The following is a 24,965-nucleotide window of genomic DNA, read 5'->3' on the forward strand; positions in this document are numbered from 1 at the left end:
TATGGTTTTATTAAGATGAAATCATTTGCTTGTTTTCCATCTGTATATCTTCTTTGATGAAATGTCTGTTCAGCTCTTTCTCTTATATTTTCTTTATTGGGTTGGTTTCTTATTACTGAGTTTTGAAAGATTTTAATATATCCAGGATACAATGACTGTTGGATTTGCATTTTTTTCTGCCATCTGTATCTTGTCTTTTCATGCTTTTAACTAACATTGTCTTTCACAGAGAATAGTCCTTACTTTTGATCAGTTTATCAGTTTTGTTTTTATTTCCGTTTAGAATTCCTTTTGATTCTTCTTTGATCATTAGGTTATTTAGAAGTATGTTAATTAAGTTACAAATATTTGGGGATTTTTCTGTGATGTTTCTGGTATATTTTGATAATATAATTCCAGAGAATATCATGGTATGACTTGAATCCTTTTAAGTCAATTAGGACTTGCTTTGTGGTGCAGTATATGGTTTCTTCTCTTAAATGTCCCATATGCCCTTAAGGATTTGTTTGAGATTACAGTTATTTGGAAACAGTTTGAACATTTGAGGCTTGCTTTTAAGCTTTGGTAGGTGAAACCAGAGTCATCTTCAGTCCAGTGCTGATTTTGTCCCACTGCTAAGGTATTAACCCTCTGAGTACTGTACAGGATACTCTGTTGATCATGAGGGTTTCCCACTCTGGGTGGTGTGAATGTCAGCTGATGCTGGGATTTCCCCCCATTTCTTTTGGATGATTCTTTCCTCAGTGTCTGGTAGTTTCCTCATATGTGTGCACTGATCATCAGCACTAAAGTCTTGGGTGGGTTGGTGGTGAACCTTCTGCAGCTCTCCAGAGCTATATTCCTGTGCAGCTTCTTCTCCTGTTCTCTTTGTGGAGTCTAGATGCTTTGGCCTTCCAACCTCATCTCAGAGAGACCACTGGACTCTGCCTGGGTTTCTCCCACCTTGTGCCACATCCTGGAAACTCCAGATAGTAAGACCAATTGTCAGGTTTACCTGGTTTGTTTTATCTCTGTCAGGGATCACTTTCTTGCATTTACTAATGTCTGAAATTTGTTTAATGTATTTTTTTAGATTTTTAGTTGGTAAAGAGGGAGACAGCAACTACAGTTTGTACTTTCTGTTGGCTGGAGGCAGATGTCCTGTTTATGGATGTAAAAGTGTTGCTTTAACATTCTGTATCCATGGTTAAAAGAAAAGCTATGGTGACTAAGTACATGGGTAAATAATTTTTGGGAATATAGTTACCATGGAAGTTCTGAGGATCTTCTGTCATCTTTCTGCCAAAAAGTGATTCTGCATCAGCATCTTCCATGTTATGTTTCACAGTTCATAACCCAAGTCTTCTATGAGAAAGAAACTGGCCCAGATTAGGTCATATGTTTGACTTATCAACTCTGGCCTGAGGTCACATTCACCAATTATGGATGCAACTACTGAAAACCCACCCTGGATATAGGATGTAGCTCCTAGAAAAGAGGGAATTGTTGTAACCTGACTGTCATTCTCTATGTGGATTTAATGTTAATATTTTTTGGCTCCGAAAGGAAAATACTTCTGTGTCTAAATGAGAAAAATAGCACCTTAAATTCAAACTTCAGCATTGTTTCAAAATAATTTGTCATGAAAGCTTCTTTTCCAATTATAATATTAGATACTCCCCTTTGTCCTGTTATACAACAGAAGGTTCTCATGCATGCTAATTGATACTGGATCAGTGACAGCAAGGAGAAGAAATGTAATAAACAGGTGTCAGAGAAATCTGTGTAAATACAGTTGAAGGGGAAAGTAAATAGGGACATTAAATTGTCGGAAATTAGAAGGTAATCAAAATCTGCTGGAAGAAAATGAGCTAGGTTATCTGCTTTCGAGGTAAGATATCTATGTTACCCTTTCCTTTCTAATGCAATTTCAGCAGAATCTGGAAATTTTGTCTTAGAACTAAGTAATGCTTTATTTCCTCAAGGTGATTGGAAAACACGGTTCTACCGGACTAAAGGCAGATGTGTAACTCAACAGGAAGACATTGCTTTACTTGTTTTACTTTTTTGAAGCGGAATTCTAAGTATTTATTTTTAAATTCGCCAATTTTTGCATAATTAGAATCTTGAGGCTTCCCTACCTGTAGTAAATTAGATCCTGGATACCTATGTGAATATTTTCTTGTCTAGCTAAGAAAAGGCCTAAAAATGAATAAGGATCATTGCTGCATTCTCACCGTAATGAGTAAGTAGGAGAACTTCCTATAACACTTGGTAGATAGAGGCAAACAAGTCTAATAGAGTGCAAAAATCTTGTTTTCAGGGGCCTGCGGAGTTTTGTCATACCTCCAAGATGGAATGTTTAATGTTGCTAGATGGATGTCCACAAGTGTTTAGAAAGAACTGCTATTCAGTATTTGTCAGTATGTGTTTTAGAACTATGGATGATTTATTGAGAAGTCAGGTTCCTGGGACATACTTTGATTATTTTAAGGATGGAGGTGGGAGTATAATCTACATTTTGGAAAAAGTTTCCCGGGTGATTGTTATGCATCTGAAAGTTTGAAGCCATTGTTTAAAGGAATAGGGCTATGGTGGTGCTTAGATACAGCCACTTTGACATGGGGCAGATGACTTTCCCACTACTCTGTTGGAGATGTTGCTGTCAGGATTATTGGTATGCTGCCTTATAGCTGATTGTAGGAAAGGAGCAGTGTCTCTGATATGCCCTTTGTGTGCAATTGGAATAACTGTGATAGAGTTAGGAATGGATGAAGGCTTATCAAAAGATGAAGGATGATTTAGACTCAGAATAGGCCTTTTTATGTGCAATTAGGCAGTCTTCAGTGATTTTCAAGAGACATAGCAACAGACTTTTGATGTCTTGCATAAATGCTAGTATTGAGAAATCTCATTTATGAAGTAGTCTCAAAGAGACATTCAAAAGAATAGATGTTTGGGTGTGTACTCAGCAGTCACAAATAAAGAGGAAGCTGTTTTCAGAATGAGCAGTACAACAAAAATATGGATAACAGTCTAAGAGAAAGGCAAGCAAAACCAGTAGAGCCTTGGAGCTAAGGAATAGCCATTCCAGTACAACAGGAATGCAGTATGGGCATTTGTAAAGAAAGGTTACAGTAACACATTTATCACAGATTATTTCAGGGATGGTTTTTATGACATACAAAGAATTATTATTTTATTTTAAAACATAAGAGACTGCGCATGGTGGCTCACACCTCTAATCCTAGTGCTTTGTGAGGCCAAGGTGTGAGGATTGCTTCAGGCCAGGAGTTCAAGACCAGTTTGGACAACACAGTGAGACCCGGTCTGTACAAATTATTATTTTCTTTAATTAGCTGGGTGTGGTGGCACACGCCTGTAGTCTTAGCTATTTGGGAGGCTGAGGCAGCCTCAACTGAGGCTGCAGTGTGCTATGATTGTGCCCATGCCTCTGTACTCCAACCTTGGCAAGAGAGCAAGATCCTGTCTCGATTGATAGACAGACAGACAGATAGAAGAAAGAAATAATTGGGCACACCGTTTAATCTTAAGTCTCAAAATGAGTAGATCTTATGTTCTCTCTGACTCAAAATTTTTGCTATTCAAATTCAATAAAAGTTGCAATCTGCAGCTTAAAATTGAGCTTGAAATCAAAAGAGTGGGTTGTTGGCAGTATTCCAGCCCATATTTTCTTTTTTTAAAAAAAGTCCAATATTTATTTAAAAATCTAATCTGCCAGCTTAGCGTTTTCCACCAACTTGGAATCTGAAACTTTCACAGTCTTCACAATCATTTGCTTAGGTGCTGCCTTTGTAGGTACCTTAGCAGCAGCCATTGCAGTCTTTTTAGGTACTTGCTTAGCTTTTTTGTGCTTCCTTAGAGCCCTGATACCTTGTTCTCATTGAGCCTTTCTAACTTCAGGTTCTGATTCCTCTTGGCCATTATATCAGCGAGAGATGCACCAGTAACGGCCCCCTGCAATTTGACTGCTCGGCGGGTCCTTTCCTTTTGAATTTCTTCCAACTGTCCCTTTTTGTGCTTCCTTCTGTAGAGGACAGTACAGTTTATCTGCCGAGGATTCCCCTTGGAAAAGAACGCTGATTCGCATTTTGCATTAAGAAACTGGAAAACCTTCCTCTTGGTCCTGGCATAGCGCCTCCCGTGTCTGGGGTGGACCTTGTACTGGCTGAAAGTGGCAGCAGCTCCACGGGAGGAGAAAAGATGGCCCCAACCTGTATTTTTGAATAATACCCTTTAAAATTCATAAAAGTCTAAGAACGCTTTGTAAATGGAATGTTTCATAGTTCACACTAAAGTGAACATAAACTGTTAAGCAAAACTTTAGATCACTTCTTCTAACAAAGGAAATGTACCCAAGAATCCATGAGAAGTAGCTTCAGAGTAATTTTTTTTTTTTTTAACGGTGAATGCTCCGAGGTCTTGTGCTTTTAAATTTTATTTAGTTTAATTGCCAAAAGCCACGGTGGAACCGCGTAGTATTCTGAGGAAATAACCACTTGAAGCAGAGGTATTTTGCAAAACATAGAGTGGAATAAAGCCATTCTGCCTCCAATGTTTGGGTGGATGTATTTGGTACTGTAATCATTTTACTGATTGCATAATTCATTGATATAAAAGATACTAAATGGTAGCCATGTTGGACCCATTCAATATTGGTTTTTGTGCCATTCTGTTAACTTTTGTATTATTCATATATAATATAGATTTAACCAAATCTGTTTTCTTGTAATTGTGTGTTATTGTTTTATGAAATGTCCTTTTAAATTTTGTTAAATTTTTGTCCGTTTTTTCCACAGAAGGAGGAATGAAATATTTAACATTTTCTGCCAGTTCTCACTTATTCAGTGTGTTCCAGAGTCTTCAATTTAAATGTTGTTGTTTGCCAGGCTTAGATTTTCATGTTTCTATTAAAAGAGTAGGAACATACTCCTCCATGCCATACATCTGCTATGTATAGCATTGATTTTTTTCCCCCTTAAGAATAAATGTATTACTTTTGTTAAGTTTATTGTAGGTTAAAAAAAAGCATATTTATGTTTCTCCTAAAATTTGGGAAATCAATTTATATTACTGTGTAGAGTATGTAACAAATGATGTATTCTTTAATTCTGAATCTTGTATACAGTAGTTACGCCCTTGTCTTTCATTAATTGATGTCCATTTGTAGGTTTTTGAATTATTCTTATTATTCTGCAAAGTTTATTTTTTAAATTACTAGTGTAATGTATTGCAGTCAATTTTGAAAGAAGGGAAAAGACTTTTCTGTTTATAGCAATAACACAAAACATCTATTTTTGTGCATTCCTTTTTAGATTTCAATATGAGCTTATTAAATGTGGTTGCAATCATATATAGTTTTCACTTAATAATTTTCAATATTGGTTGTTGCTATTGGTTTATATTACAAAATGATATTTCATAAACTGCAACAGTCCCAAAAGCCCCTCATAAATATTCATGAACTCACCCATAACAGTATACTTGAGAGAATCGTCTTTTACTGCCATCGTACGACCAAATTTAAATTTATCTAATGTGTTTAACTTTTTACAGGTTAAAAAATTTACAAATAGTTTTTGTAAGAATGGTTTGGTTTATATACTCTATTTTCATTTCTAAGTTTTAATCAATTATCTACTTTTTAGTTTACTGTTTCTCTTTTGTTCAATATTTTAAAACTTATTCAGGAATATGAAAAGATGTGACACTTTTATTTTGGCTTTTGCATTTTGATTGAGTCCTTCAGTGACAAATACAGTAGTGGAATTTCTAATGATAAATATTTAATGTAAACACTGCAAATAAAATATAAGGTTTTTGAATGTATCTTTTAGTTGCACAGATTTTTAAATGCAAGAGATTAGAATGTCATAAATAAGCCTGCGCATTATTTTAAAAGCACGTATAGAGGAAGGGGTTGTATGTTGGTAAAATACATTTACTGACCCATATGTGAATTGGTGACCAGGATTGTTAAAGCATTGAGTTCTGAAAGTTTTTCTCTTATCTTTATGTTCAACAATAGAAAGTTTTACCGTATGGTCAAATAACATCTTCATCAGGTTCTCAACAGGATACCTTAGTTAATTTTCAGCTGAGTGCTTGACAGGATTTTCTCTTTGGCTAGCTGGTTGGATGAGAGTCTAGACACTGAGAGACCAGGCTTTCGTGGGGCCTCACAATATCATTATTGTGCATGTTGAGTAGGAGCAGCTTCCTCTGATGTAGGGGCTCCATGCACAAACAACGAAGACAAAGACAGAGCTTTTGTTCTCGAAGAGAAGAGCTAATCCGACTGCTACACACTGTGAAAAACCTTTTATGAGAGAGGAAAAAAAACTTTCCTGGAAGGTGAAGGGTTAGCAGTTTAACCTCTGACCGTAAAATAAGCTGGTAAGGGGGAAAAAGTGTTGGGTAAGGTAGAAGAATAACAGGAGAAACATTAATCGAGGTCTGTATGCTGTGTTTATAAAAACGGGTTAAGCAAATAACTGTCAGGGGTGGATACTTGAGTTCTAATAATACATGCATATTTCTAAATTTTTTTTGCTTATTCTTAAACATAGGTGTTTAAACTTCTTAATTTGGAGGTTGTATATTGCAGACCACACCATAAATGCAGGAAACAGTAGATGTCTAATTTACTCTTTTTCCTAAGAAGCTCCATTATAGACTTCTTCAAGTTTTCAATATTTATTTTCTTGTTGTATGAGTACCAAATCTTGATTCTTTTTCTTCATTGTTTTTTCCCCCAATTTCCTTATTTAATATGATCACCTATGTCTATAGAAATAAAGAAGCAGGACACTGCATATCTGCGGTACATAATTAAGACAGTCTCCAATTTGGTATTTGGCATTTTGGTACCTATTTTGTTGATATATAGGTCTGGTGGGCAGTGTTATTATTACAACCCTTGGAGAAGATGGTTTCAATCTTAGTGTACAAAGAATCCAGAGACTTCTGTCTGATCTTATATTGGCATTATCAATACCAGGAATGTAGTTACAGTCCATTTAGAGGTGATGGAAGTTAAGTTGCTAATAACTGTGTCATCTGTCTGCTTTTATCTACCAACCTTGACTAATTGCTTCTCCTTCTCTTGTCAGTCACATATCAATCTTGAGCAATAATTAATAATTAATTAAGGTTTTATGCACTTGGGCTTCTTGCTTGGATGTATTAGTGTATGTAACTTATTCCTAAGAATAACTATACATATGGGGAAGCAGCAGCTTATATTGTATTATTTGAGTCATAGTCTAAGGATCAGTCTGCCATGGTATCTTTTAACTAACTTAATGTTTCTTCTGTTATTCCGATTCCCTTTGGTAACAATACACATTTCTTCCTGTAGTTACCCAGTTTCACTTTTCCCGTGACAGAAAATGAGAGAAGGAGATAGAGAAAGTGAGAGAGAGGAGAGATTGTGCTAGCGATTGAGTGATAATGAGGTAAGGGCGAAGAGATAAGTATAGAAAGTAGAAGCTGAGAGTGAGTTGAAGGAAAGAAAAACACGTGAAACACATAGGTGGGCCAGTTAGGAATGGCTGGTGAGCTGTTGTGCAGCGCTCTTAAGTTTTGAACTAATAATTAGTTGATGACAAATATAAAAATTTCATAAGGAATTACTCTTTAAGACAAAAGTATAGAGGATGGCATTACAAAACAAGTGACCAGACTTAGGAAGGTCCAGGGTGAGGGGAGGTAAATTTATATGAAGAGAAAGAAAGAGCAAGTAATAACCGACCGTTTTGCTTAATGCATTATCTCTATTCACTATGGTCAAATTTCTGCATCAGTATCTCAGTTTCTCAGCATTTTTTCCATTTTGCCTTACAACAATGAATATAGTGATAGTGAATAGTGATAGTGAATGAATATAATGATATAGTGATTATACATATATATACACACACACACACACAGAGACACATATATAATCTCCACTCATCCTATCAACATCTCTCAAGGTGGGTACTGCTATTATCACTACTTTACATTGGAGAAAAGTGAGGCATAGAGTGCTGTGTAGCTTGAGAAAGATGAGGTATAGCAAGCTTGTCCAACCTATGGCCTGCAGGCTGCATGTGGCCAGGACAGCTTTGAATGTGGCCAAAAAATTCATAAACTTTCTTAAACTATTTTAAAAGTTTTTCCTTTTTTTTGTTTTTTTTTGTGCTCATCAGCTATTATTAGTATATTTTATGTGGGGTCCAAGATGATTCTCCTTCTTCCAGTATGGCACCAGGGAAGTCAAAAGATTGGACACCTGGTGTGTAATGAGTGAATGACAATGCATGGCATGTCTATATGAAGTTTGACTTCAGTATCCAGCCACGTAACTACCATACCGTGAATTCTTTAAGAATTCACTGAAGATATAATTATATACTACTGAAAGTTTTAAACTTCAAATGATAATCCCCCAACTCTTTTGTTGTTTTACTTCCTTACTACCTTTTGTAGGACAACCTAAATGGGAATTAATTGCTCACTTTCCTAGAGGATAGACTAGTATTAGAATATACAACAAATATAAGCATATTTTTGGTCTGAGGTCGTGAATTTCAAATTTATTCTTTTTCTTTCAGTTTGTCTTCCTGCTAGTTTCTCAGCCAATAATTATTTTTCTAAATGTGTGATTTTGTTTGTTGTTCCAAAGGACATAATTCTTCTCTTTATGAGTTCTTTGCTAATCTGTTTTAATCCTTTTGGCTGTCTCATTTTCTCATTGTTTCTTACAAGTTGTGATGTAAATGCTCTCAAGAAGTTACCAGAATAAAGTAGTGTCTGCTATTCCTCGAAACTTTCTAGTGGCCAGTATCCTCCCAGATTTCAGTTGTCCTTCCTGTTGAATCATGAGGTTGTCATATGGTAATATCAACATTATGGGCTCTAGTAAGCTAATTTTTAAAGTGATCAACCCTATTCTGAGATTGTATTTTCTTTTGATAGTGTGCCTATAAAATTCAGACATCTCAAAAATGTCAAATAATATACATATGTAATGTATATATGTACCAATTCTGATTAAACAACTTGTATCGAACTTATTTTTTTAAATGTTCTTAAGTTCAAGGAAACAGGTTTAATAATGTCAATGTTCATTTTCTTTTAAAATGTTAACCTTAGAATCTGCAAAATTAGGATTAACTTTCCTGCATTTACTGTGGCACATTTGAAAAAAATTAGATAAACAAAAACTATTTTCAGTCTAAAAGCCACCATAACAGATTAAAAAATTCAAGTAGCCCTTTACTTTAAACATGTGATTCTAATTTAAGTTCCCATGTCATAATACAGAGATAAAAAATAATGGCCCCCGACACACCTTACTTGGCTTATATTGTATTCATGAAATGTTTAATTATTTTTCCCAACTTAAAAATTAAGTGATTGTTTTTCATAAATATTCTGGATTTTCTTGAAAAATTGAAAGTATCTGTCAACACTGGACCCACATTCCACATGGCTGGAGCTGAATAATGGTTGGTCTTTTGAGAAAGGGAATGGGATCTATTTTTTTACTACATGTCCTTTTATAGTCTATCTTCTATAGGCTCATTCCACTCACTTATATTACCTATATATCTTAAAGGCATTTAACCTTGAAATCTCCCCTTTGTCTTTTCTACCTGTAAAAGGGAATTTATTTGTGTAATAAATAAATAATTATACCTTGACTTTTTCTCAGGTTTTAAAGAAAATCTTAATTAGAAAACAAGTTTTATACCATATATAAAAACATTATTTTACTCTGTTTTTAAAATTCTTTGTGCTATACCTTTGGTTCTCAAAGTGTAGTCTGGCGGCCTGTGGCAGTTCTCTGGAGTACTTAAGGAGTTCTGTGAGGTCAGAACTTTTTTCATAGTAGTGAGACGTTGTTAGCCTTTTTCGCTTCCATTTCTCACAAGTATATGGTAGATTTTTGCATAGGCTTCAGGACATGATGAAGTTATAACTCTGATGACTAATGAACTGTGTACTTGGAGATTTTTGTGCTTTACTAATTTTTAAGTTTTGATTTTTAATACATAAATGTCATTTACTATAACTCACCTAAACAAAAGTTCTTTGATGACCCCAGTGATATTTAAGAGAATAAATCAGTCCCAAGACCAAAAAGCTTGAGAGGTACTGTGCTGTACATTATGGGGTCTAACTAAAAACACGTCAGTGGCCAGTGACCAAGAGTAATTTGTATAATTACTATTTATTCTATTAGATTACTGTTTGCCTATTTCTTTCTCAAAGTATGGGGCTTTCTTAATTAGTAATGGCTTTACTCTGCTGATTTGCTTGTTATCTTTAGTGAAAATATGTAGTGAAAATAAGGACAGATCACTTCACTCTCTTTAGTGTTAACAATTACTTGATTTATTATGTTACCTTTAAATCAAAATTGATCAGATTTATCTTAGAGTAAGCTAGTTACTTCTTAAAATAAGCATATTAAAATAAGCAAATTAAGTTTATGACATTTACTGTGAAAAATTGGTATGATAGGGAATAATTTTATTTGCACCATTATATATATATATATATATATATTTCCATTGAATGGAAGGAATGGAAAATATACTCAATAAAAAACTGAAAAACTACCTTTATAAAGTGTACATTAAAATTTGAAACATGATGCCTGCTTTCAGGAGCTTTGTTTAAATGAGGAGACACAAATAAGATGGTTAAGTAGCGATGGTTATTGCCTGGAAGTGGGACAGTCTGTGTGGTTGTTGTGTTTTGGGAAGGTCTCATAGCATAGGTCAGGAATAATGCATAGATTTTAGAGACAGAAAAGTGAACATAGGATTTCAGAAGAGGGTGCAGCATGTGTTGGAGTGTAAGTAAATTCTTGGAATTGGGAATAAATTTTATTTATGTGAAAGGACACTGGGATTGAGTAGAAAACTTGCATTGGAGTTGGTGGGAAATACATTTAGATAGGTAGGATGGAATTGGGTAGGAAGTGCAGAATTTTGCAACACTAGTTTTAGTATATGGAGTTATGTTAAAATTTGAAAGTTCTATATGAGTCATTAAATATTAACACAGTTTGATGAGTTGGGTTTTGTTAAGCAGTAACTGAAGCCACTGAATATTTTTCTGTGAAGGGAGGAATAATAAAAACTCTTAAGTTTTAGTGGCAGTGAGTTGAGAAGAGCTGAGTGGCAAGAAGAATAATTAGGCAATAAGAATTTAGACTAAGATGAATATGGAAGAGGAGTAATGAATGACAGCTACATTTTGAAGAAATAACTAACATGGTTAGGCAGCTGATTAGACGTAGAGGACGAAGAAGGCATGTGAAGGCTGATTCTGAAACTTTTAGCATTGGTGTCTGGGTTCCATAGGTAGAGTTAGACGGATATGATTCAGTGTTGGACATTAGTCAAGGGGATAGTGTAATGAAGTCATTGGGAAAACTGAATTTGAGATACAGAATTTTTGCTTCATTTATGCTTATGAATATCTATAAAAACAGTTTTAGGTATCACATTATATATTATGTTCTTGTTTTTAGTCAAGTTTAAAACAGTATATGAAACTTGAAAAATGGCAGAAGGTTTTTAAAAGGCTTGAGAAAATTTCTTTACAGAAAGATTTGTGGCAGTAGTTTTCAACCAGAACAGCATATAAGAATCACCTGGGGAGTTTTTAAACAATTGTAGATGTGTCTAGAATGGTAGTGGGTGGGGTGAAGGTCACTTTTTAAAAATTTAAATGATCTTCCTTAGGTAATCTAATCAACAGAAAGGGTTGAGAACCACTGTGTAAATATAGAGGAAATTATTTGTGAACAATGGAAAATAGAATTTCAGTAAAAGTTTTTGAATTTGTTTTAAATTATATGTAGGAGTGATCCATTTTTTTTTTTTTCACAGCTCTTCAACAAGAGAGTAAAGGGTTAAATTATCTTCTGAGAGATTTAGTTGGACATTGGGAAGAACTTTCAACCATTAGTTTGACACTTTAGGAGGGAAGCTGGGAGATTTGGAGCAGTTCCTGTATACATGTAGAGTATCAAAGGATGTGCCTTTTTTTTAGTGGAACATAAGGGAGCCTGCCATGTAGGGAGAGGAAACAAGGTCTCTTGTGACCCTTCTTACCTCTGATCTATGATATATGGCAATTTTGTGTAATCTCATGTGACAGATTATCCTTGTGAACTTGTGTTTGCTCTTGAATTCTACTTAGAATTAGAATCCAGCCCAATTGGCCTCAAAATCAGATCACTGTTTTCTATTTGAAATACATGGCAAAGTATTTTTTTATTATACTTTATGTTCTAGGGTACATGTGCCCAACATGCAGGTTTGTTACATATGTATACATGTGCCATGTTGGTGTGCTACACCTATTAACTCGTCATTTACATTAGATATATCTCCTAATGCTAACCCTCCCCCCTCCCCCCACCCCACAACAGGCCCTGGTGTGTGATGTTCCCCTTCCTGTGTCCAAGTGATCTCATTGTTCAATTCCCACCTATGAGTGAGAACATGCGGTGTTTGGTTTTCTGTTCTTGTGATAGTTTGCTGAGAATGATGGTTTCCAGCTTCATCCATGTCCCTACAAAGGACACGAACTCATCTTTTTTTATGGCTGCATGGTATTCCAGGGTGTATATGTGCCACATTTTCTTAATCCAGTCTGTCACTGATGGACATTTGGGTTGGTTCCAAGTCTTTGCTATTGTGAATAGTGCCGCAATAAACATACGTCTTTATAGCAGCAAGATTTATAATCCTTTGGGTATATACTCAGTAATGGGATGGCTGGGTCAAATGGTAATTCTAGTTCTAGATCCTTGAGGAATCACCACACTGTCTTCCACAATGGTTGAACTAGTTTACAGTCCCACCAACAGTGTAAAAGTGTTCCTATTTCTCCACATCCTCTCTAGCACCTGTTGTTTCCTGACTTTTTAATGATTCCCATTCTGACTGGTGTGAGATGGTCTCTCATTGTGGTTTTGATTTGCATTTCTCTGATGGCTAGTGGTGATGAGCCTTTTTTCATGTATCTGTTGGCTGTATGAATGTCATCTTTTGAGAAATGTCTGTTCATATCCTTTGCCCACTTTTTGATGAGGTTGTTTGTTTTTTTCTTGTAAATTTGTTTGAGTTCTTTGTAGGTGCTGGATATTAGCCCTTTGTCAGATGAGTAGATTGCAAAAATGTTCTCCCATTCTGTAGGTTGCCTGTTCACTCTGATGGTAGTTTCTTTTGCTGTGCAGAAGCTCTTTAGTTTAATTAGATCCCATTTGTCAATTTTGGCTTTTGTTGCCATTGTTTTTGGTGTTTTAGACATGAAGTCCTTGTCCATGCCCATTTCCTGAATGGTATTGCCTAAGTTTTCTTCTAGGGTTTTTGTGGTTTTAGGTCTAACATTTAAGTCTCTAATCCATCTTGAATTAAGTTTTGTATAAGAAGTAAGGAAGGGATCCAGTTTTAGCTTTCTACTTATGACTAGCCAGTTTTCCTAGCACTATTTATTAAATAGGGAATCCTTTCCCCATTTCTTGTTTTTGTCAGGATTGTCAAAGATCAGATTGTTGTAGATGTGTGATACTATTTCTGAGGGCTCTGTTCTGTTCCATTGATCTATATCTCTGTTTTGGTACCAGTACCATGCTGTTTTGGTTACTGTAGCCTTGTAATAATTCCCAGTAACTTGAGAATTTTATGTTTTCTTTTCTTTTTTTTTTCTTAAGGCGGAGTCTCACTCTGTCTCCCAGGCTGGAGTGCAGTGGCGCGATCTTGGCTCACTGCAAGCTCTGCCTTGTGGGTTCACACCATTCTCCTGCCTCAGCCTCCCAAGTGGCTGAGACTATAGGTGCCCACCACCACGCCTGGCTAATTTTTTGTATTTTTAGTAGAGACAGGGTTTCACTGTGTTAGCCAGGATGGTCTCAATCTCCTGACCTCATGATCTGCCCGCCTTGGCCTCCCAAAGTGTTGGGATTATAGGCGTGAGCCACCGTGCCTGACGATAATTATATGTTTTAAGAAAAATGGGTGAAAATTACTGTTGGACTTAATTATTAGTAAGCATGTTCAGACTAATCGTTTTCTGCCCCTTCAAGGAAATGATTCTTTTTGCCAATATCACAGTGTTGTATTTACCAGTCACAATATTGACCTCAAAGATTAATGATATTTACCCATTATTAGTTTAAGAAAATTCTGGATACTGTCAGGGAAGATTTTAGAAATAAATCAACATATTTAATTAAAAACAAGATAAAATATTCACATCTCTACTTTCATTTGCTTTTCATTCTTCATCAAGAGAGACCCGAGAACTGAAATGTAATAGCTGTGTTGTGTTCATTTTATTATTGTAGTTTTATGTTAACAAATTTCTTAGTTTTTATTCTGAACATTTGGAAGGTTTTCCCCACAAGTCCTTAGGTTTCTCTAACATGAAGGTATAGATGACATCACATCACATTGATATTTAGATTCAGTTTTTTTTCCAGCTTGATAACCTCTGTCTGAGTACCTTCTGGGTCTTGATTCCATTTTGAGGTATTCATTCTCTTTTACTATTTCTGTGGCCTTCCAGGGATATCTCATAAGTACTGAAGAATTGCTTCTCTACCTTAACTACTATGCTTCATGCCTTTGCTTTTGATGTCCCACTGCAATTATTTCCATATCACTGATGCAATCATTTGTCTAGGCCTTGTTATAGTGCTTTACCTAGTATTATACTTCTGATACTGGTGGGTATTGACATTGATATTCACCCTCATCTTAGCCCATTGTTTGAAGTATAGCCTATTTCATTATTGCTGCACTTGGCTCCTGGACTGCCATTCATGATGATGTTGTTAGTCACAGGTCTTTGCAGTTTTAATGTCATATGATCCTTCACAGCCTGGGTTGCGGTTCTGCAAAGTGAGTAGGGAGGACTTATCATCTGTGTTGAAGTTCTGCAGATTTAGAACTCATTTAGTTGTATAAAACACCATTCTTTCCTTTTCAGAGTATTTACATGCCAGCAAGATCACTGGGTCCGGGTCAGGTTCATAAAACATGCACTATAATCTACTGGGAGAGTTTCCGTTGGACTCTTGGACCCTTATTGCCCTTGCCATGAATTCTGTCTCAGGAGGGTAGATCATCTTGTAAATTTTATGTTATCTGCTTCCGACATTTTACCACAAATTGTGTGTGTATATATATATCTGAGTCATTCATATATATATATATGAATGATATAAGTTCTTTTCCCAAGAGGTTCATTTTAAATATTATCTGTAGTGTCATAAATGGGTTTATTATTTTATTACCTTTCAGCTTATACTCAACACAGAAGCCAGGGTGATCTTGTTAAAATATGTCAGAGCATGTCTCCTCTCTACTCAAATGCTGCTGTAGCTCCCTTTACCAGAGTGTAAGCAGGTTCCTTTTTATCACTCTTAAGGCCCTTTATGTTCTGCTTGTTCCCCTTTAACTCTCTGACCTCACCTTGTCTCATTATTTTCATTTATCACTCTTTTAGAATTTTTTTCAATATGAACAAATATAACTTTTTTTCAAGGCTATAGTCTTTTTCAGGGTTGTATAGTGTTTCTTAGAATAATAATGTTATAATCATTTTCAAATTGATGGACATATAGATTATCTTTCAAAACTTGGCTAATTGTAAACAGTGCTTCAGTAAACATTGTTTTATATGTATATTTGCATGCATGAAGTATGTAATTTCTTGCATTTTATAAAAAAGGATACTTTTTCTGTTACAATTTCTTTAGCAGCTCCTTTAGAAAGGGTCTATTCATGGTAAATCTTTCAGTTTTGTCTTTCTGAAAATGTATTTATTTTCCCTACATTCCTGTTTGCACAGTTTTTGAATATATTATTCCACTGTCTTCTGGCTTCCATTGCTGCTATTGAGAAGTCTGCTGTCGATATAATAATATATGTAGTTTTCTACTTATCTCTTTTCTCTCTAGGATGCTATGAGAGGTATCCATATCTTTTTATACTTTGCAGTTTCATTGTGATGCCTCTAGTCATGTCTTTCTTGAGATCTTGCTTGGGTTTGTTATTTCCAAATCTAAAGATTTGTCTTTTATCAGTTTTGGAAAATGAGCCTTTATTTCTTCTAATATTATTTTCTTTCCTCCTCCATTATATACACCCTGGTCTCTTTGGTCTGATCTTTTAGAAATTTAAATAGATTTATTTTATTCTGATCTCCATTTTTCTTAACCTCTTTTATTTTTCTCATTTATTTTGTCTCTTTATGGCTCAATCTGTTTAATATCATTTGTGTCTGACTTAGTTCACTATTTCTCTCTTCAGTTTTATATGATGTGCTGTTCTATTCATTGAGCTTTTAATTTCATAAATTATATTTTTATATTTTTAAATGTTCTAGTTTTCAAAATTTGCTTGTTTATGTTTTGAATTATTATTTTATTTATATAACATTTTAAACATCCTTATAATATATGCTGTTTCAGGTAATTTTAATATCTGAAGCTGTGAGGGAGGAACAAAACAAATTAGTATCATAATTCCATTCTTTGTGTCTGATGGTTATAATCACAGGTATTTAGATTTTCTGTAGTAATTTTGAATTACACATTTATGTTAGGCAAGACCTAAGTTGAGTGTTTCTTCTTCAAGAGGGCATTTGTACTTTCCTTTTGTCATGTGCCTGAGGGGCCGTCTCTTTGGGGTGACAGGATCCATTCCTAGGCTTTGTAGATACAAAGATAAATAAGAATTACTGCATTTACAGTAAGTTTCTTAGTGACTTTATTATATTCATTAGAATCTTAAGTTTATTCCACCTTTACTTTTATTCTAACTTGAAAGTATCCTGAAAGAAAGGTCATGCGTGGTTTAATTTGGTTCTTTAATGATTTGTTTTAATGTATTTTTCATTTTAAAATTAATTTAAAAATATTTTTAGTAGTTTTTCTTGATGTAGCTTACACATGTTTTTTTTTGTTAGTGAACTTTAAGTCATTTTGTAGTTAGTATGATTCTATTCATGAATTTTAGCTTATTCCCAAATCATTGAAACTGTGTCTGTTATATCCAGGAGTGTTAGAAGTCTCCAGTACTTTAGACCATCTTTATATCAAACAAGAAAGCTTTGAAGCATTTGCACATCTACCCAAAATTACTTTTTGGTGTAATACGAAAATTATTTTAAATGTCATGAATAAAACAAAGCTGTTTTATGAGCAGTTCAGTTAATTTTACATTCTGAATTTTCACATTAAGACTGTTTTTTGAAAATGTTTTACTTCAAAGAGTTAAGTATAATGAGTGTTGTGAATAAAAATACATGCCTTCTATTTAACCATATACTTGGTTTTTTATAATTTTTTATAAAGAAAAATTATGAAGAATTATAAAAAATGACAGTCTCATGCTAACTTAAAGCATGGCTTCTTACCTTCTTTCCTCCTTAAAGGAATCATAATAAAAGCTATTGCTTTAGGATATGATCGTAAAGCAACTTTAAGATCTTAGCTGACTCAAAGGTAGATTAGGTTCTGTATGACAGATCATCTTTCTACAAGCAACCTATTAAATTTTTTCCCTGTGTTCTTGTAAAAACGTTTGTGTTCGCTTTTAATGATTAGTATCTGAAAAATGTCAAAACATTGATTCTCAGTTGTAAGTTCCTTGTCGTAGATTAATCAAGATTGAACATCTGTGGTACAGCATTTCTTTCCCTTTTTTGTTGTTGATTTTTTTTTTAAACTCTCATGAAGGGCCCTTGGGACAGATGGCCCCTCACTGTTGATGGTTCGATTACCATGATCACCCACAGCTTCAGAGGAGTGCGAAGAAAAGAAATTGCTTTCTTTGTCAAGGTGTTTTCAATTCAATTCTCACCCATTATCCCTGTTTGGTTAAGTTTGGAATTACTCTATCAGGTGATTGATGAGGGTTTTCATTTTATTATAATAGGTCCTGTTTAAAAGGAATGGATGTAGCAAAATGATATATCTAACATGTTATGAGTTATATTTTCTTAAGGTTCTTTGAAGTTCCATTTTCATGACCTTAGTTAGAATTTGCTAATATTTGCTCAAAAAAGAGCTTCCTTGTTTTAAGTTGTGATGCTGATTTTACATCTTTCTAGAAATGTTAGAAAGATTAGAATTATCCGTTATCCAAATTGTTTTTTAAGGTTTGAGTTTCAAAAACACCACAGTTATTTTAAAGTGCTAGTTTGATTTTCCAGGATGGCTTATTAGAATGAAGATAATCACAATGGATTATTACATTAAATTTTATTTCCACCATTGCTTATGTGCATTTTTAGAATGGCAAACAAATGGACATATTTTCAAAATTGCTTACTTTTAATTTTAAATGTATGCATTATGTAAAACAGCAAATAGAAGTCTGATCTCTATTTTTGCAAGTGATTATAAAGTAAAAGATCTTAAATAACATTTTCATTTCTGTGAGGTTTTTATATGTATGAATCAAACTTACATGATTCAATGAAAAATTATTTTAATTTCAGATTGAGTAGGTATTGAATTGAGTATTATTAGTAATTAATCTCCTTTTCTAGGTTTCTTCACATACAAATTTCCAAGTATTATTTAAAGGAAGTCTGTAAGATTTAGGCCATTGTTTTACAAAATACTTAAATATTTGGCTTGGTGAGAATGTCTTCCTATAGATAACTAAGAAACTTTTTAGACTTGTGGATGTTCTTTAAATTACTGTCTAATGAATGAAGAGCAAAATCAAAGATCAACCAAGTATAGCAAATTGCAGCAGCATAGTTTAGAAAGGATGTTGTGTAAGAAGCAAGGATACCTGAATCCTGGTCTTGACTTCAATAGTTACTAGCTCTAGACACAGGATACAGTATAACTTTGGGTGATTAAAAAAAAAAAAACAGTATTTAATGTCCTTTCTCATTCAGAAAATACAAAGTTTCTATCCATGTATAATGAACCTTTTCTTGAAATACCAAACAAGTAAATAAAAGAGGCCTTATTATTATTATTATTATTATTATTTGCATTCACAGATAGTCTTTCTGTTGTTCATATTGGAACTAATTGCTTAAATTCATGAAAGAAAGCATTGTAAGACAGCACAGCAAGAAAAATTTTCTCACATATCTGAGTTGGAAAAGTACAAAAGGACATATATCTTGTTTAGGTATGGACTACCAGTATGTATGTATACAGCATACAGCATATAAAGTTAGAGGGAATTATAGGCAGTATATCTTGTGTACACGTAAATATAGTCCTCCATAATTGTTCCTTAAATCTATGGTTCCAGTGTCACAAAACACTCAGTTTTGAAATAAAATTCTTTTCCTTGGGATATGGAAATGGAATTATAGTATCAGTAGTATTTACTGGCATAGAAAAGGTTTTAAAAACATTTTGGTGGTATTTTTCTTGCTAAAGTTATTTTCTGCTCTAAGTGGCATAGTTGATGTTTCTAGCCCTATGAAGTTATATTTGTTGTCATATCAAGTATATATGTAATAAAGGAAAATATAAATTATTTATTGTCATATTTTAAAGAATATTTATAATAAATATTAAATATCTTAATATGTGTCACATAATGCTTATCATTGTGAGAGATGCATAGTCCATGCTCTTAGTTCTCAAAGTGTGTTCCTGAGACCAGTAACATCGATATCACCTGAGAGCTTGTTAGAAATGCAGTTTCTCAGGCCCACCTCAGAAGTTTTATGTATGGGACCCAGCAATCTGTTTGTCTAGATGTTTTTGTTAAAGTTCGAGAACTACTGAATTAGACCTTTAAGAAGATGCTAAAATTAAATATTATCATCTATAGTTTAACTTCAGAATAATTTGTACAGACATCTGCTTTTATATGTTTTATCAAGATTAGATATAGTCTGAATTTAAGACCTACCAGCAAGGAATTTGTTTTTATTTTCACTGTTGCTTATAGTCTTAAGGTTTATAATACAGTCTATCATACTATTCTTGTTTGAGTGGATCATTGAAGCTTTTTATTACTGCTTTTTCAAAATAAGTGATATCTTTCTATCAGTGCAGTAAATCTGTGTTTTGCTTGATTCTGTGCCAAGGAAAAATGGCAAAAGTGTTGGTCTTCTGGATCTCTGGCTTCACCAAAGTCATATGTGGCCTTAAATGATTGAGTGAATTACTTCCTTAAACCCTTTTTTTTTTCTTTCCCCCAGTCAGGCTGAATATAAAATTATAATAAGTCTGAGTGTGTTGGCTCACACCTGTAATCCTGGCACTTTGGGAGATTGAGGCGGTACGATCACCTTAGCCCATGAGTTCAAGACCAGCCTGGGCAACACAGCAAGAACTGATCTTTACAAAAAAAAAAAAAGAAAACTAGTTGCACATGGTGGTGCATGCCTATAGTCCCAGCTACTTGGGAGACTGAGATGGAAGGGATTGCTTCAGGCCAGGAGAGTGAGGCTGCAGTGAGCCATGCTCATGCCACTGTACTCTACCCTGGGTGACAGAGTGAGACCCTGTCTCAAAAAAAAAATTACAATAATTAATGAGTTTGAAAATTATTTTGGCAGATGTAATAAAATATAATTTTAACTATACTTATTAAATTACATGCATAACAAACTTTTTCAAAAATACCATGTGTCAAAAAATGTATTTATATAGTACACTTGGATAAATAGATGAGACTCTTTAAACATCAACCTAGAGAGTCTGAGGGAGAAAGAGACAAGGAAGTTGATTTGCTGTTTTTCAAAACCTACTTCTGATCATACACAGAAAGCATTGTGTTATTCATAAGTAGAAGACCCAGACTTCAGCTATGTGGTTTCATAATTCTACATATACTTCCATTTATTTATATCATCTTATTTCTGAATCCTACAGTCTTCAGTTATATGTAGTAGACCTTTAACTGAAAATATGCTGTTTTAAAATACATTTGTATGGTTTGGTATAACATATAATATTAATGGATTTTTTGGAAAATATGACTTCCCTTTTATTAGCTTTAGATACGTAATTCAGATCTGCAGCCACTGTTTTAGTTTGTCGTCCCATCCACCTGACTGACAGAAACCTCACCCCGACAGAATCCACCAATTTCGAGAAATCCCACTTTGCTGCCATTAAATGCCATGTTGGATATCTATCTGTATTGAGAACTCAGCATTGCCTGAAACGGTTATTTCATACCTCCTCCTTAAAGCTCCAACAACTTTTTTTTGTGTGTTTTAGCAGAAAGCTTTGCTTAGAGAACTACCTACTACATAGAAAAATATTAGCAGTTTGTTTCACAAAACTCATATTTTTGCACTACAAATTTACTTGGGTTTATGTCTTTCCACTTCTCTTTTTCCTATAACAATCGAAAACATACTTCAGCTTCTGTCTAAGGCTCCTCTCACTGTATTGATCTGAATTCCAACTCTTCCTGTCTTCTCAGGGATCTTGTATTCCTTCTTTGCTGGCTCTCTGCTAGCTCATTAATTCCCATAGCCTTTTAAACGTGTACAAGTCTGTACCAGTCAAAAGAAAAAAGCAAATGTTTCCAGCTTAATCTTTCTGTCTACCTTTACTTTCCTCTACTTTGTGTATTCCTTCTTAAGCAAATTGCCTCTGTACATACTGCCTCTCTTTCCTCATACTCACTCATTCCATAATCTTAAATCGGCCACCTCTTTCCTACCCTTTCTCTGACGCTCATCTTACTGTAGTGTTATGTCTTTTAATGTAGTTGCCATCCTTCAGTCATCATCTCTCAATGTGTTGCAGCACTTGTTGGAGGATTTCTTTTAGATATGCCCTCTTCTCTTGACTTTCATAACAGCACACACTCTAGCTGCATTCTCCCTTTCTGGTTGTTTTTTCTCACTTGATTTATACTACTCTCTGCTTCAGTGGCTTCCCTTGCTAATCCAGCTTTATCTCTAAACATTCTCTCCCTCTTAGTCTACATTCTAGATATGTTAGATGTTTTTTTCTGTTTCTAAAAGGTATTCTGCTTTCTTTTAACCTTCAAGATGTTATGCATACTGATTCTTCACTCTAGAATGTTCTCCCCTGCCCACTTTATGGCCCAGATTACCCTTTGCTTGTCTAACTTTTGTCAATTTATGTCCTTTCCTTTTGAAGTCCTTTAGTGACTCTCTAAATTAGATTTCCTAATTATGTGCTCCTGCAGTACCCCTTCTTCTAGTATCATAAAAATGCATTGTTTTGTTACATTATATATTTAGATGCTCATCTTTTCTGTAAGTGGTAGACCCTGTTTTGTTTAGTTGACCATTATATGTCCACAGGTGAAAGAATAAAAATCATACATTACCAAAAAATCACACATTTTCTTTAATGGTTTTTGCTCATTTATATTCAGAAAACATCATTGCTTCATTAGGAACACTTTTTGTTTTTTTTACATTTTTAAGCCAGTGAATTTTCAAGTTGAGTTCAAATGTTCCTACAGGATCCCTCACTTAAAAGAATATTTTGTACAAAAAACGAAATTGCCCTTTGACGTTTCTCTCCGTGAATGTTGTAGGGCATTGTAAGGCAGGGACTTTTTCTCTTCCTTTAGCACTGCATAGATTTTTGAATGCAATAAATTGAACTTAAATTGGCCACAAAAATGTGTGAAATATTGGAAATTATTTAAAACATGTGCTTCTCACATCTCAATAAAGAAAGCTGTAACTTCAGACATTACCTAGCTACATGAGTAAATAACAATCCTCATTGTTTTGACCTTAGTTTCTTCATACATATTCTTCTATAGTGTGGGTATATCAGGTACTGAAACCCATAATCGAGAAAAATACTAATATTATATGTTATACTTTTCCAAAAGTATGTAGTCTGTGAACTGCAATTTTACAAATGCATAAATTTGAAGATACTGTATATTTAATCGTCTTTGAATTCCACAGAATTAAGTAAATATTATCCTTTTGTGCAAATTGGAAATCTTTTACTGCATACTTTTTTTGTAGTATAGTAGAATCTCACTGGTATTCTAAGTTATTTTAATTTTGTTTTCAGTTAAGGACTAGGAAATGTGAAATATTCGATTGGGAAAGAAAATATTACTGACTTTATCTTACTTTACATTTTAAAAAAGGCTTAATAGTGAATTTGGAATCCTTATGTTGATGATGTGCAAATCATACTTTAAATATTCATCTTCTAAAGTTACTGATTTAATAAAAATTTGTATTTTTTCTTACTATGCTGTAATATCTGTTATTAAACTAAGAGATTTAATATGTTTATGTCAAAATCAAGTATTCTTCCTTTTTATTTGGTTTCTAGAATGTTGGCAGTAAAGTTTTTTTTTCTTAATTAAGATATGGAGTTTCCTTTGATTTACTGGTAGACATTGGAAAAAAGAGAAACACAGTGTATATCAGTCATAACTGGCAACAATGATTCCCACCAGCAGTTCTCATCCTTTCACCCATAAAATCAGCATAAAATTGACCTAACATTGCCAGATCAGATTGAGTATCTGGAAAGTAATCCTCAGGGAACAGAAAATTCAGTCTTTGTGCGTAAAGTTGTTGAATCGGATTATTTTTTTCAGAGCCCTTTTGTTTCTTCCTTTGCAGTACTTCTGAAAAGTTGCTACAAAGATGTGTCAGATGTGGTCTAAATCTAATCACATAGGCAGTAACTAAGTTAATCCATTTCAAAATATGGATGCACATGATTATAATAATTTTTTGAGTGCTGGAGGGTAAATTTAATTTAATGAAAATAGCTGGGATATTTTCTACTTTGTGATTAAACCAATAGATGCATTTTTCATGTACTTATTTGTTCTCCCTCCGAAAAAACAGAGTGTACAGAAAAAAAAATGGTAGTGAGGAAAAGTCAGGCAGCAAAACATATTTAGGTAAATGCTACAAACACAAGTGCAAACTGTAAGCTATTCGATAACATAAATATCCTTATTTAAGACAGTTGTAAGAAAGTTGTCACAAACATCTTCTCAAATAGTAATTACAAAGTTGAAGTTACTTAAAAGGGATATTTTAAATATTCACATTGAAGCTCTGTAATTTCATTATTCACGAGAAAGAACTGTTCTGTATTTCTGCATGAAGATTTGTTTATGTAGCCATTAGTAATTATATTACTTTATGAAGATAAAAACTTTCATTTAATGTTTTATGAAAATTCTGTCATACACCTTTGTTTTATGAGATTCAAATCTTAGCAGCTACCATTTTGGTAAAACTGCCATGTAAATATATGTCTATTTTTTTAACTGGGAACATACTTATCCACAAGACATTTATGTTTGAGTGTTTTTAGGTGATATGTAATACATTCCACATTTATTTTAGAAATGTATACATTTTGTTTTATATGAGGATATAATCATTTAATATTACCTTCATAAATTTGTAATGTATTATTCTTATATAAGATGTTTTAAATTATTGATTTTTATTATTTATATGGAAACTTTTTAGTCCTTAATAAATAAAAAGTTTAATTGTCAAAAACTTACTTTTTTCTTTTTAATTTAAAATACCTGAAAAACTTCTGTGGAACTTAAGTATAAAAACAAGAGGAGCCAGCTCATGCTAAAAATGCTGCTAGACATTTATTGAGTTTTGGAATTAAAAGTTTTGAAATATATATGTATATATACTTAGATCATATTTTTTAGAAAATGGTATGAAGTATTGGAAATAATGGAATCAAGCTGTAAGTTTTCACTGATTGGTACATGAAGTGTTGTCTTTGAGCCACAAGTCTTTTTACTTGGCGTGGAGTTCAAACCCTGTCATATGGGTGGTACTTGTTACTCGTATTAGTCTTATCTTGGGCTTTCAAGTTTTGTTTTGTCCAGAAGAAATAATCCATTATTCACTATCCCTTTAAAACACATCTGAAGTGTTCAGAAGTTTATTTTTGACAGAATTAAACCATAAGTATATGACTAAAATATTTATTAGTGCTTACTAAA

At 33.8% G+C, this 24,965-nt stretch overlaps 1 protein-coding gene across 11 annotated transcripts in view; it reads left to right on the forward strand.

Moving 5' to 3' along the window:
- DENND1B (DENN domain containing 1B) overlaps positions 1-24,965 on the forward strand; it is a 277,692-nt gene that overhangs the window by 36,328 nt on the left and 216,399 nt on the right. The window lies entirely within an intron of this gene.

Source organism: Papio anubis, chromosome 1, assembly GCF_008728515.1.
Source record: "Papio anubis isolate 15944 chromosome 1, Panubis1.0, whole genome shotgun sequence".
NCBI lineage: Eukaryota > Metazoa > Chordata > Mammalia > Primates > Cercopithecidae > Papio > Papio anubis.